The sequence below is a fragment of the Diabrotica virgifera genome, chromosome 6 (genome assembly GCF_917563875.1).
Source record: "Diabrotica virgifera virgifera chromosome 6, PGI_DIABVI_V3a".
Lineage (NCBI taxonomy): Eukaryota > Metazoa > Arthropoda > Insecta > Coleoptera > Chrysomelidae > Diabrotica > Diabrotica virgifera.
The window spans coordinates 162,857,848-162,870,422 of NC_065448.1; positions in this window are offsets into that span (position 1 = coordinate 162,857,848).

Below are 12,575 nucleotides of genomic sequence, written 5' to 3' on the forward strand. Positions count from 1 at the left end.
TTCAAATGCTGAATTCAGAACGTCTGCTCACAAGGATCATACAGAGGAGAAAAACAGAATACTTCGGCCATATAATTAGAGGACCTAAATACCATCTGCTTCGTCTTATAATACAAGGAAAAGTGGAGGGAAAGAGATGGATTGGTCGAAAGAAACTTTCATGGCTGCGTAGGTAATATTAGACGATGGTGTGGCTGCACAGTAGAATTATTTCGCGCAGCAGCCGATAAGAGAGAGATTTCAGGAAATTGTAAACATGATGACGGCCAACGTCTGAATACAGACACGGCACCTAAAGAAGAAGAAGAAGGGTACTCCATATCTCAAAATGAAATTTTCTACCAATGTTTTGGTTACTGATTTGGCTTCTTTATTTTGTATTACGTATTATCCTTCTATGTATTTGCTTAATTCGCATTGTAGTGTCAGTATACAAGTGTAACAAAAATACAAGTTATAAATTAAATCACATATTCTGAGACCAAAAATAGTTTGATTGAACCTAACTTACCTTAGTAGGTACAAAATGTGCACATAGAAAAAGTTACAGCCCTTTGAATTTGCAAAATGAAAATCGATTTTTTCCAATATATCGAAAACTATTATAGACTTTTTATTGAAAATGGAGATGTAGCATTCTTACGGCAGGAATATCTTAAATTATAATGAAATTTGTGCATCCCATAAAAATTATATGGGAGGTTTTGTTCCCTTAAAGCCCCCACACACATACTTTTGTGTCTTCTTCTTCTAGTTCCTCATCCTATCGGAGGTTGGCTATCATCACAGCTATCCGTACTTTATTGGCGGCTGCTCTGAAAAGATCTAATGAGCTGCAACTATACCACTTTCTTAAGTTTCTCAGCCAGGAAATTCTTCTTCTACCTATGGATCTTTTCCCCTTAATTTTGCCCTGCATTGTGAGTCTTAAAATATCTCATATTTCGCACCTTTAGTAATGTGGCCGAGATATTCCAGCTTTCTTGTTTTGTTCTTTATCACCTCGCAATCCTTTTGTAGTAAAATTTAATAAAAATTTTTTGTCTTGGTAAAAGTTAGGTACATTAGTTTAAAAAGCCCCTATAGGGCTACAAACATATAAACAAAACGTTTTTGCTCTGTAACAAGAGCATCGTCAGTGTTACAAGAAAATGGTGAGCCAACCCAAAAAATACAAAGGTCAAAGCCTTTCAAAAACAGACTAAAAGTCTCATATAGATGCAAACATGTCAAAATCCAAAGGATGGATATAATTCCTATGGCTACTGTCCTAGGGCAACATATGATTCCCACACGTGGTAAGTCACTGACGATCGATAGATCGTCAAAACTTGTTCCTCATATTGTGCAATCAAATCTGGCTTTCCAGTATTCTTGCATTAGTCAATATATTGAGCATTCATCTTGTAATTTTTGGAAAATCATTTATAATGGAATGTCTATTACAAACGATAAAAATCACGAATAGTAGACAGTCCATTATAAACGATTTATTAGTTGTAATAGAAATCGGGTATAATAGACAAAACTCTAGGTCCCTTGGAGTCCATTATAAACGGGTTTCGCTGTATTTACATATAGACGGTTTTATATTCTGTTGTTTAATTATGACGAGTATTTTGGTTTTTCGTATGTTTTTAGGTTTACTTATTCAAGTATACCTAAAATACACACAACCAAACGTATATGGAATCACCATGCATTTCAAAGTAATATTTATTTCTTTTGAAAAAACTTGTTATTGTTGCAAGAATAAAGATCTTTATTGAAAATAAACAAATCGACAAGACAATCAGATAGTACAGCTCGATAAAGTTATTTGCTTGAGTTGCAAATTGGACGAAAAAAAAACTAATTTTTCCGTCCAAAAACGAAAATATGCCTTATGTGGGATTATAGAACTTACAACGGGGAAAGATTATTGGTCTTGTGGAGCAAGTAATGTTCTCAGAGGGACATAGCTGTAGAGCTAGGCGTATCACAGGGTGTTCTGTCCAAAATCTATGCTAGGTAATAGGAACTAGGAAAGCTTAAAAATAAAGCATGGGAAAGTCGACAAAAAAGTAATAACGGCTTGCTACGATCGTTTAATTGTTAAATCAGCCGGAAGATACCCAACCATTTCTCACCTGCAGCTCCAAAGGGAGCTTTTGGAAGCTACAGGTGTAACTGTTAAGTTGAAACGATAAGAAGAAGAGTTCGTGCCAAGAAGTATACAGCAGGAGACAGTTAGGGGTTCCCAAGTTATCCAGGCAGCACAAGATTGATCGCCTAAATTGATGTCTTCACCACCAAAACTGGAAAATTGGGAATTGACAAAATGTGCTATTTTCAGAAAAAGGCAGGATTTGTGTAAAATCAGATGACCCACGAAATCGTGTACTTGAAGGTCAAGGAAGACAAGCAAAAACGAAAACTGTCAGATCTGTTCACAAAAATATAGGTACAAGGGGAAGTGTAATGTTCTGGAGAGGAATTGTGATCCGTAAAAAAAACTCCTTTAATTTTCATCCAATCAACTTTACCTGCTCACAAGTATGTTGATAACCTGTAGTTAGGCTCTGGAGAGGTGCAAAAGGAGAAAAATTAATTTTCTTGCATGATAATGGACCTCCACTTACCATTAGAGTGCCTAGAGACATTATTGAAGTAGAAGGTATTCCTTGGTTGGGGTAGCCTGCTTGCTCACTCGAGCTTAACCCTATAGAGTATTTGTGGGATATGCTTAAAAGAAAAATATTTGAGCTTGCCGGGATAATCCACAAAACACCGCACGGCTAGTACGAGCTGCTCTTGAAGATGGAGCAACCTACCACAACAAAATGTCGATGATTTGATTAGGAGCGTCCCACGAAAACTGAAGCTTGTATAAGGACTAGAGTCTAGAGGTGATAATACTGACTAACAAAAAATACAAAAAAATAAACAAAAACAATTGAAACATTATTCGTTTTACATTGAAATTTCTTACACTAGTGACTTTAAAACAACTAGTTTCAGTTTGTTTGTTAAATACTTTATTGTTTATAATTGATGGATTCGACCGTTACTTGATGGAAGTTCATTTTATCTAATAATAAAAACGTTTGTTTTCTATACTTCCACAGAATTTATTATAACTAAGTGACTACAGCTGTTTCGGCAGAGTGCCTTTCTCAAGTGATATAGTTTACAATGTGTTTGCCTTTTTAAGTTTTCAACTGAAGAGGTTGAGGAGTGGGGAGCTGTTTGTCTCGAGTTGGTCATTCAGAATTATATCTGTATTTTTCAGTTTATTAATTTCCATAGATTTTAAAAAAGATAGCTTAAGGCCTTTGTTTTGAATATGCAGAATTTGAAACTCTTCATTGAAAGAATGATTATGATCTAGAAGATGAAGTGCGTATGTAGAAGTGTCTGTTTTTCTATTGTTGAATGCCCTTTTGTGTTCTGCTATCCGTTTGTCAAAAGTTCTGCCAGTTTGACCGATGTACGTTTTCGGACAGTCACCACACGTTAGTTTGTACACACCACTCTGTAGTTGCTTTCTCTTTCGGCTTTTATTGTTCTTAATATATTTGCTTAAGTTGTTGTTAGTTCTGAAAGCTGGTGTTATTCCTTTCTTTTTTATGTATCTGGCTATTTTTGTTGTTATCTTGCCAGTATATGTGAGAGAGCAGAAGGTACTGGGTTCTTTCTGTGGTGGTGGATACACTAATTTCAGGGCTTTCTTATGGAGTTTTTGGTTTAAAATTTTGTTAACTGTTTGTTCGTTATAGCCGTTGTTTCTGCTATTTGTTTAATGATGTTTAGTTCTATCTCGAAGTTATTTTTTGTCATGGGAATTTCTGTCAGTCTATGTATCATGCTATGGTAGGCTGCTAATTTGTTTATGGAGTTATTCTGTTCTGTTTCTATTGTAAACTCAATATTATTATGAAGTGAATTAATATATGATAGAAATTGGTCAAGTTGTCTGTTAGTTCCTGTAAAGCATACTGGTAGATCATCCACGTATCTCCACCAATATAAGAACTGTTTAAATACGGGATGTTTAGAAATTGTTGTTTCAAGTTGGTTCATAAATATATCTGATAGCAATGGGCTTAGAGGATTACCCATAATAAGTCCTACACTGTTGTTTGTGTATATTTGATTATTGAATTCAAAATAGTCTTGATTTATGCAAATTTCAAGAAGGTGTAAAATTTCAGATGCAATGATCGGATTTGTACTATTATGGTCTAGAAGATCCTTAACTAAAACAAGAGTTTCTGTAGAAGGAACACTAGGAAAAAGATTTTTTACGTCAAATGAAATTAGTCTGGAGTTGTTGGGCAATTGAAAATGTTGTATTTTATTAACTAGTTCTAGTGTATTTTTTACGGTGAATTTAGGTGAAAATTTAGTGTATTCTGTAATAATATCTGACAGTTTTTTTGAAAGTTTATATGACGGAGCTGTATAAAAAGAAACTACGAGTCTTGTTCTAGCATTCATACGAGTAAGACCTGTGCCAAGTATAATTAAAATCTAGTTTACCTTATCAGTAGTAATTAGTGTATTTGATTTCGATTTAATAGTGTATTTTAAAAAGTGATTTCTGGACAAAATTTGTACGTATTGCTTTCTTTATATTATTAAACCATTATAAATTGTATTTAATTTATAAAAAGTGCATACCAGCGGCTGGTTTCACCAGTTTGCTGGTTCTTGCTGACCATCCAGCATAATGGCTTTGAATGCAATTCTGATACCAGAACCATTTAAAGAAAAAATATAACACGAAGCTATTGTCTGTATCTGCATGACAAGTACAAACATACACAGTAATCCTACAGTTTCTACCTCAACCATGGCCCTTCAAAGTGCTACAAATACTCAAGCTACTACATCAATTTCGTACGTAAACGCTGCAAAATCTTCGCCGAAACCACCATCCCTACCCAAAAAAGAGCAAGCCATAGTCCTTCACGCAGAAGAAAACCTTAAACTTCTAGATTACGTTAAAGCTATTGGTGATGTCATCGGACCAAAAAATATTTCCTTTGCTTCCAGAATCTCAAATAATAGAATCTGCATATATCTAGCCAACCCAAATCTCGTTGATCAACTTCTGAAGTCCCACCCAACTATCCAAATCGGATCCCTAATTTTAAGTATTAGGAAACTTGTCTCCCCGACAAAAAGAATATTAATCTCGAATATCTCTCCTTATATTCCCCACCAACTTGCAGAAAATGCAATCAAGAGTCTTGGTCTTCAAATAGCCTCCCCAGTGTCTTTCCTTAGAGCAGGAATTCCAGGTGATGAATATTCCCACATCCTCAGTTTCCGCCGCGAAGTGTATGTCTTTTCACCCTCTGATAATTTCGAGCTTCACACCTCCTTATTAATTTCATTTGAAGGCAATGATAATAGAATTTTTCTTTCAACGGACAAGATGGAATGTTTCGTATGCAAACAGACTGGACACGTTGCGTCAAATTGCCCCAATACTTCATCTGACAATGTGTTATCACAAAATTCTACTCTTTCTCATGACCCAACTCCCACTACCGAATCAACGCCACAGCAACAGCATACACAACTTGTGACAGACAATGTGTTATCTCAAAACTCTACTATCTCATATGACCTAACCACCACCACCGAATCTACGCCACAGCAACAGAACACACAACTTTTCTCCCATACTGAATCACATCAAGCTGAAGACGGTGATCCAAACAACATAAATATTCAAAAACCTTCTTCAATTTCTTCTACTCCTCAAACCCTACTGCCAACTTCTGAAGCGAGCAAAATAATTCCCACCGAAGAGAACATTCCCACTAAAAATCCATGTGAAAAAACCTCTGAAGTAATGGATCAACAAGCTTCACTCGGAATCATAGGAGAATCATCCAGTACATCTGTGAAAAGAAGTATTGACGAAACGTTATCCCCTCCCATCGAAAATCTGAATACTAATAATCCAACGTTTGCTCTCCCTCAAACACCACGTCAAACCAACATCCAAAAGCCCAAAAAACCTAAACGCACAGCACCTACTCCTGACGCACTTAAATTTTTCATGAATAAAAATTCCACAACACTCCCATTAAACTATGATCAGCTAATAATGCTAATTGAAAATACCCAAGGTAACAATTCACCTATAGAAATTATCCAGGAATACACAACCGATCTCCCCGGTTTAATAAACCTATTAACCATATCTTACCCATACCTATCAGACAAAACTACGAAACATCGCTTCACCCGACTTAAAAATAAATTGAATCACTATCTAGGTAAAGATATCACTGACAGTGAATTATCTTCCTCCGATGCCTAATTTTCAACTCTATATTACAGTGGAATATTGATGGACTGTTCCATCGTTTACCCATGCTTCAAATCATCCAATCAGCCCTTGAACATGTCAACAAAAACAAAATACCAAAATGCTTGATCCTAAGTGATTCACTCGGTGCTTTACAAACTTTAAATCATGTGTATCCTAAAAACCCCCTAGAGAAAATGGTAAAATCTGAACTAGAAGAGGCTCAAGAAAATTCCAGACGCATTACCTTCATATGGATCCCATCTCATATTGGTATCGATGGAAACGAAGCAGCAGATCAGTGCGCCCGTAAAGTGTCGGAAAGTGTCGAAACAGAGGTAACGGAGTGTCGAAATCTCGCGAGTGACATAAAATCGTACTTTAGAAATATAATCACGTGTAAATGGAACCAAGAATGGAAATATTCACAGACATCTTTAAGAACAATCAAAGATAATGTTTACCCGCGGCTATCGAGAATACGAGCCCGAAAACTTCAAACTGTTATCACACGTCTGCGTATAGGTCACACAAGATACACGCACTCTCACCTGTTTACAAGAGACGATCCCCCTAAATGTGAAATTTGTGACGAAATAAATAATGTAAAACATTTTTTAATTGACTGTCCACTTTTTGCAAATGAACGAATTAGATTCAATATTCCTAACAACATCAACAAACTTTTAGGCACAGATGGTTACTATGACAATATCGCAAACTATTTAAAATGTATAGGGCTATATTATAGAATCTAAATTACTGGAAGTTATACCTACACTGTATTCTTAATTTAAGATACATACTGTAATTATAGATAATAATATCGATAATTATTTAAAACTCATAGAATTATATTATAGATTGTAAGTTATTGGAACTGTACTCCTACACTGTATTCCCGCTAATCACCTCTTGGTGGATGCGGTAAATTTTCAATAAAAAAAAAAAAAAAAAAAAGAAACTACAGGTCTTATTGGGTGGTCAGGTTTGTGTAGTTTAATAAAAGAGTATAATTTAGGAGGTTGTGGGTTCATAATGTTGAGGTATTTCTGTTCTGTTGGATTTAGTATTGATTTTGAATTTTCAATGGCTGGTTTAATTTGTTTTCGGTATTTTTCTGTGGGGTCTTTGTTTAGTTTTGTACTGTTTTGGTTAGTTAAAAATTCTATTGTATTGTTATTTAATTACTTTATTGTTTTATTTAATTATTTTGTATTTGTTATTAAATTGCTTTAAAATAAATATTGTTTGACTTCGTGTGTTAATTTTTTTAAATTCGCACGAAATAATAAGAAATATCAGATGATTCCATATAAGTTTGGTTGTGTGTATATCCCTTTTCTACTTATCACTTACGACTTATCTCTTCTTTGTCAGTCACTTGACAAATTTGCGTATTCATATTCTTAAGTTGCCACCATTCCGACAAATATTAACGACATTCGAGGATACCTTCCTTTTTTTGACGAAATGCCCCTGAAGATGCTCTAGGAGCGAAAGTATACTTGGGCAAGATTTAATAAAACTCAGCGTTCGATATCTGCCCTTTATTTCCGTTAAAATCATAATATGATATATTATATTCGAGCATTCAACTACTTCCTATTTTAAAAAATATTCTTAATCTGCTTCTTTTTAAAAAAAACTAGGGGTTAAACGTGTCGTATCTATTTTGGAATTCTTCAATTTCATGACACTGGCTAGACACTGGTATTGTACTTCGAATTTCTTTTTATATACAGGGTGTCCAGAAACTCTACCGACAAACGAAGACAGGAGATTCCTCAGATAATTTTAAGACAATTTAAACCAATTCACCTAGTCCGAAAATGCTTCTTAAGGGAGTTAGAGCTCTTTGAAGATGGCGTCATGAAATTAGTTTTTCTTAAATACCTCCAGAACGCTTCTATTTAGAAAAACGAAAATTGGTATGAATATTTACTTTTCAGAGATGAATCGATTCCATCCATTGCAAATTTCTAGTACCCGTCATAGGCGTCCGTTTTGGGTAGAGCAACAGGTGTATTATCGCATAACTTTCTTGTCCTTAACTTTTATGCATTTTTGACACCGGATTATTAAATTGTGAGGTATTCTAGTACTAAAAGATACTCTTGCTTTAAGTCGGTAGGACACCCCGTTTTCTAGAAAAATCGATTTGAAAGATTTCGTTTTTGGAATTTGAAAAAAAAATTGAAAGAACTTTTCAACAAAAAACGAAGTATTTTAACAACATAAAGTAAGTGTAACTTTTAGTACTCGAATACCTCATAATTCAATAATCTAGTGTCAAAAATGCTCAAAAATTCAAGACAAGTAAGTTATGCTATAAAATAGCTGTTGACCTACCCAAAACGGACGCCTATGACCAGTACTAGAAATTCGCAATTAATGAAATCGATTTATCTCTGGAATATAAATAAATGTACCAGTTTTCGTCTTTCTAAACAGTTTTTTTTGAAATTTTTTTTTTAATCAAAAAGCGAAAAATTTTCTAATCGATTTTTCTAGAAAACGGTGTGTCCTACCGATTTAAAACAAGAGTACCTTTTAGCACCAGAATACTACACAATTTAATAATCCAGTGTCAGAAATGCATAAAAGTTAAAGATAAAAAAGTTATGCGATAAAATAACCGTTGCCCTACCCAAAACGGACGCCTATGATCGGTACTAGAAATTTGCAATGGATGGATTAGATTTATATCTTGAAAATAAATACGCGTACCAATTTTTGTTTTTCTAAATAGAAGCGTTCTGGAGGTATTTAAGAAACACTAATGACAAGACGCCATCTTCAAAGAGCTCTAGCTCCCTTAGGAAGCATTTTCGGACTAAGTGAATTGGGTTAAATTGTCTTAAAATTATCTGAAGAATCTCCAGTCTTCGTTTGTCGGTAGAGTTTCTGGACACCCTGTATACTGAAGAAGTAAAAAGAGGCCAGGCCTTCTAGACCAGGAAGGATCTGTTTTTAGGTGGATGTGAGAGGTGGCATTCGGATTTTTGCGGATAAAGTTAGGTGATAACTTCGTTAATAATAATTGACTTGTGCTCCTTCTCAAATATGCCCGGAACATTAATAAAAAAAAAATAAAATACTTAAAAATTTCAAAAATTTCGTTTTTTCTACTTTCTTTGCTTATAACTTTAAAACGATTCATTTTGAAACAAAGTGGTATAGGAATAAAACAAAGATAATTAAATTTTCTATCAGATACGATTGGTTAAAAATGTCATAATTTAACACCCTTCCTGCAAAAGAGCAATAAATATAAAATAAGGGGGCAAAACAGGCCTGTCCTTATTCAATGTTTTTCCATCACTTAGGTTACACTTGGAACCTTCCTAATTCGCTTAGAAAATTTTTGTAATGTGCTAAAACCGTCCATTAAATTTCATTAAAATTGACTTACTAGATTTTGCATAATACTTTTGCAATCTAAACTTTTTTTTAAATTAAAATTTTTTAAAATCTTGCACAACAAAAACTAGAACATACAAAGATTTGTCAATTTTTCTACTTATAAAGAAGCACTTCACCTATCTAATGCACGTTACAGAATTGAAATCGGATTATTTAAGCAACCTCAGCAATGTTTTAAAGTTATAAACAATTTTTTGGCTTATAAACAAATTAGTGCAGTGTCCAGGAGGGGTGCTACGGACTCCTTTATTTAGATGGACTTACCCAAGTTTTTTATGTGTTTTAACCCGTAGAACACGAATTTTTTGGGTAACAGTTGATCCGGATGTCGATAAGATTGTTATAAACAAAGAACTTGAGGAATTACATAACATCGATTTTTCGCAAAATAAAGCATTTTTTTGTATTTATTGGGTAATTCTAAGCAAAAAATGTTCTTACAAGTTTTTTCGTAGGATGCATAGTTTTCGAGATAAACGCGGTGGAACATTAAAAAAATCGAAAAATTGCAATTTTTGAACGAGAATATTGATTAAAAAATAAAATAGTAATTCTGCTGACAGCATTTGAAAGTTTAAGTCAAATTATACCGGTTTTAATTATTTGCATTGCTAAAAATTAATTTTATTATTATTAAACAAAGCTATTTGTTTATAAGCCAAAAAATTGTTTATAATTTTAAAACATTGCTGAGGCCTCTTAAATAATCCGATTTTAATTCTTTAAAGTGTATTAGATAGGTATAGGACCTCTTTATATGTAAAAAAATTAGCCAACTTCTAAATGGTCTACTTTTTGTTCAGAAAGATTTTAAAAAATTTGACCTTTTTTAAAAACATTTACATTGCAAATTTATTATGCAAAATCTATTAGCTCGATTTTAATGAAATTTGGTAGACCATTTAAGTAAGTTATAAGAATTTTCTAAGCGAATTACTAAGGTTCTAAGTGCCACCAAAGTGGTTAAGAAACATTGAATAACAACAGGCGTATTTTGCCCCCTTATTTTGTATTTATTGCTGTATTGCAGAAAAGGTAATACCTTAAGACATTTTTGACCAGTCGTATATCATACAAAATTTAATTATCTTTATATTATTTCTCTACAACTTTGTTCCAAAACGAACCGTTTTAAAGTTATAAGCAAAGAAAGCAGAAAAAAATCGATGTTTTTCGAAATTTTTAAATATTTTAATTTTTTATTAATGTTCCGGGTATATTTGAGAAGGAGCATAAGTCAATTATTATTACTGAAGGTGTAACCTAACTTTATCTGCAAAAATCCGAATGCCACCTCTCACATCCAAAAATACACCTTTTTTTACAGATTAGTCCTGGTCTATTCCTTTTGTAGCTGGTACATTTATATAAATTTTATTAAAAACATTTCTTTAAAAAGTTGGACAAAAATTACATCACAGATTAACGAACGTTTTCGGTCTTAGCAGACCATCATCAGGTTAAACTCTAGATCGTTATAGTTGAAACTAGCCACAGAAATTGGTCACATGACCTTTAAATAACAAATTTTAAGCCATATTGACTTAATCTTAACACGTTCGTTAACCTATGATGCAATTTTTGTCCAACTTTTTGAAGAAACTTCTGGTGGATGATTCTTTAAGAACCATCTACAAAAGGAAGTCTTTTACTTCTTCAGTATTATATAGAGTGTCCCAAAAGTAGCGGAACGGTCGAATATTTGGCGAACTAAACATCGGATCGAAAAACTGAAAAATACGTTTTCAATCATTTTCAAAAATCTATCGAATGACACCAAACACCAATCCCCACTACACCCCCTGGAGGTGGGGTGGGGGGTAACTTTAAAATCTCAAATGGAAACCCCCAGTTTTTCTTGCAAATTTGGATTCGTTACGTAAAAGTAGGCAACTTTTATTCAAGACATTTTTTCGAACTGTGGATAGATGGCGCTATAATTGGGAAAAACCATTTATCCTGATACCATCGGTAAATTATAGAAACGGTCTAATATCTCACGAAATGCACTTATAAATGAGACACCAAAAAACAGATTTTTAATCTTTTTCGAAAACCTATCGAATAATACAAATATTAATACAATAAAATTTCTCTATTTTACTTTAGTGCAACCTAAATTGGAATTTGCAAGCGTAATATGGTTTTGTGAGTATATGTCAACGCTTAAAGAATTAGAAAAGGTACAAAATAAAGTTCTTCGGTATTTGTATTTTAAAAAACACAAAAAATGCCCTGATTATAATTCTGTTAGGTCGGCTCACTTAAGAAACGAGTTTAAAATATTGTCTCTAGGACAAAGAAGGGACTTAATGGTAATTATGTTTATATACAATATAATTAACAATAAGATTAACAGCCCATATTTACTTTCACTCATTCCATTCAATATTGCTCCTCGTCGGACACGATCTTCATTAATGTTCAATATACCTCACAATCTTGTTGCAACAAGATCTCCCCTTGCCAATGCACTTAAGTTATTAAACAATTTTAACAGTTTAATTGATGTAGATTGGTCCTTGAATCGGACAAAGTTTTATAAATTGATACTAAGTCAAATTTTAAACACCTCTATGTAAAAAATATTCAAGCCTCTACAATGCTGGAAGTGATAATGAGATAATTTGTATAATTTTTATATAACTTAGAAAGTCATCTATTTAAAACTATAGAATTGTAAATGTATATTTTTTTTAGCCATGTAATGAGACATTTAGTCTGTATGGTTAATAAATAAATAAATAAATAAATAAATAAATACCAAACATGACCCTCCATTCCACCCCTTGGAGGTGGGGTGGGAGGTAACTTTAAAATATTAAATAGCAACCCCCACTTT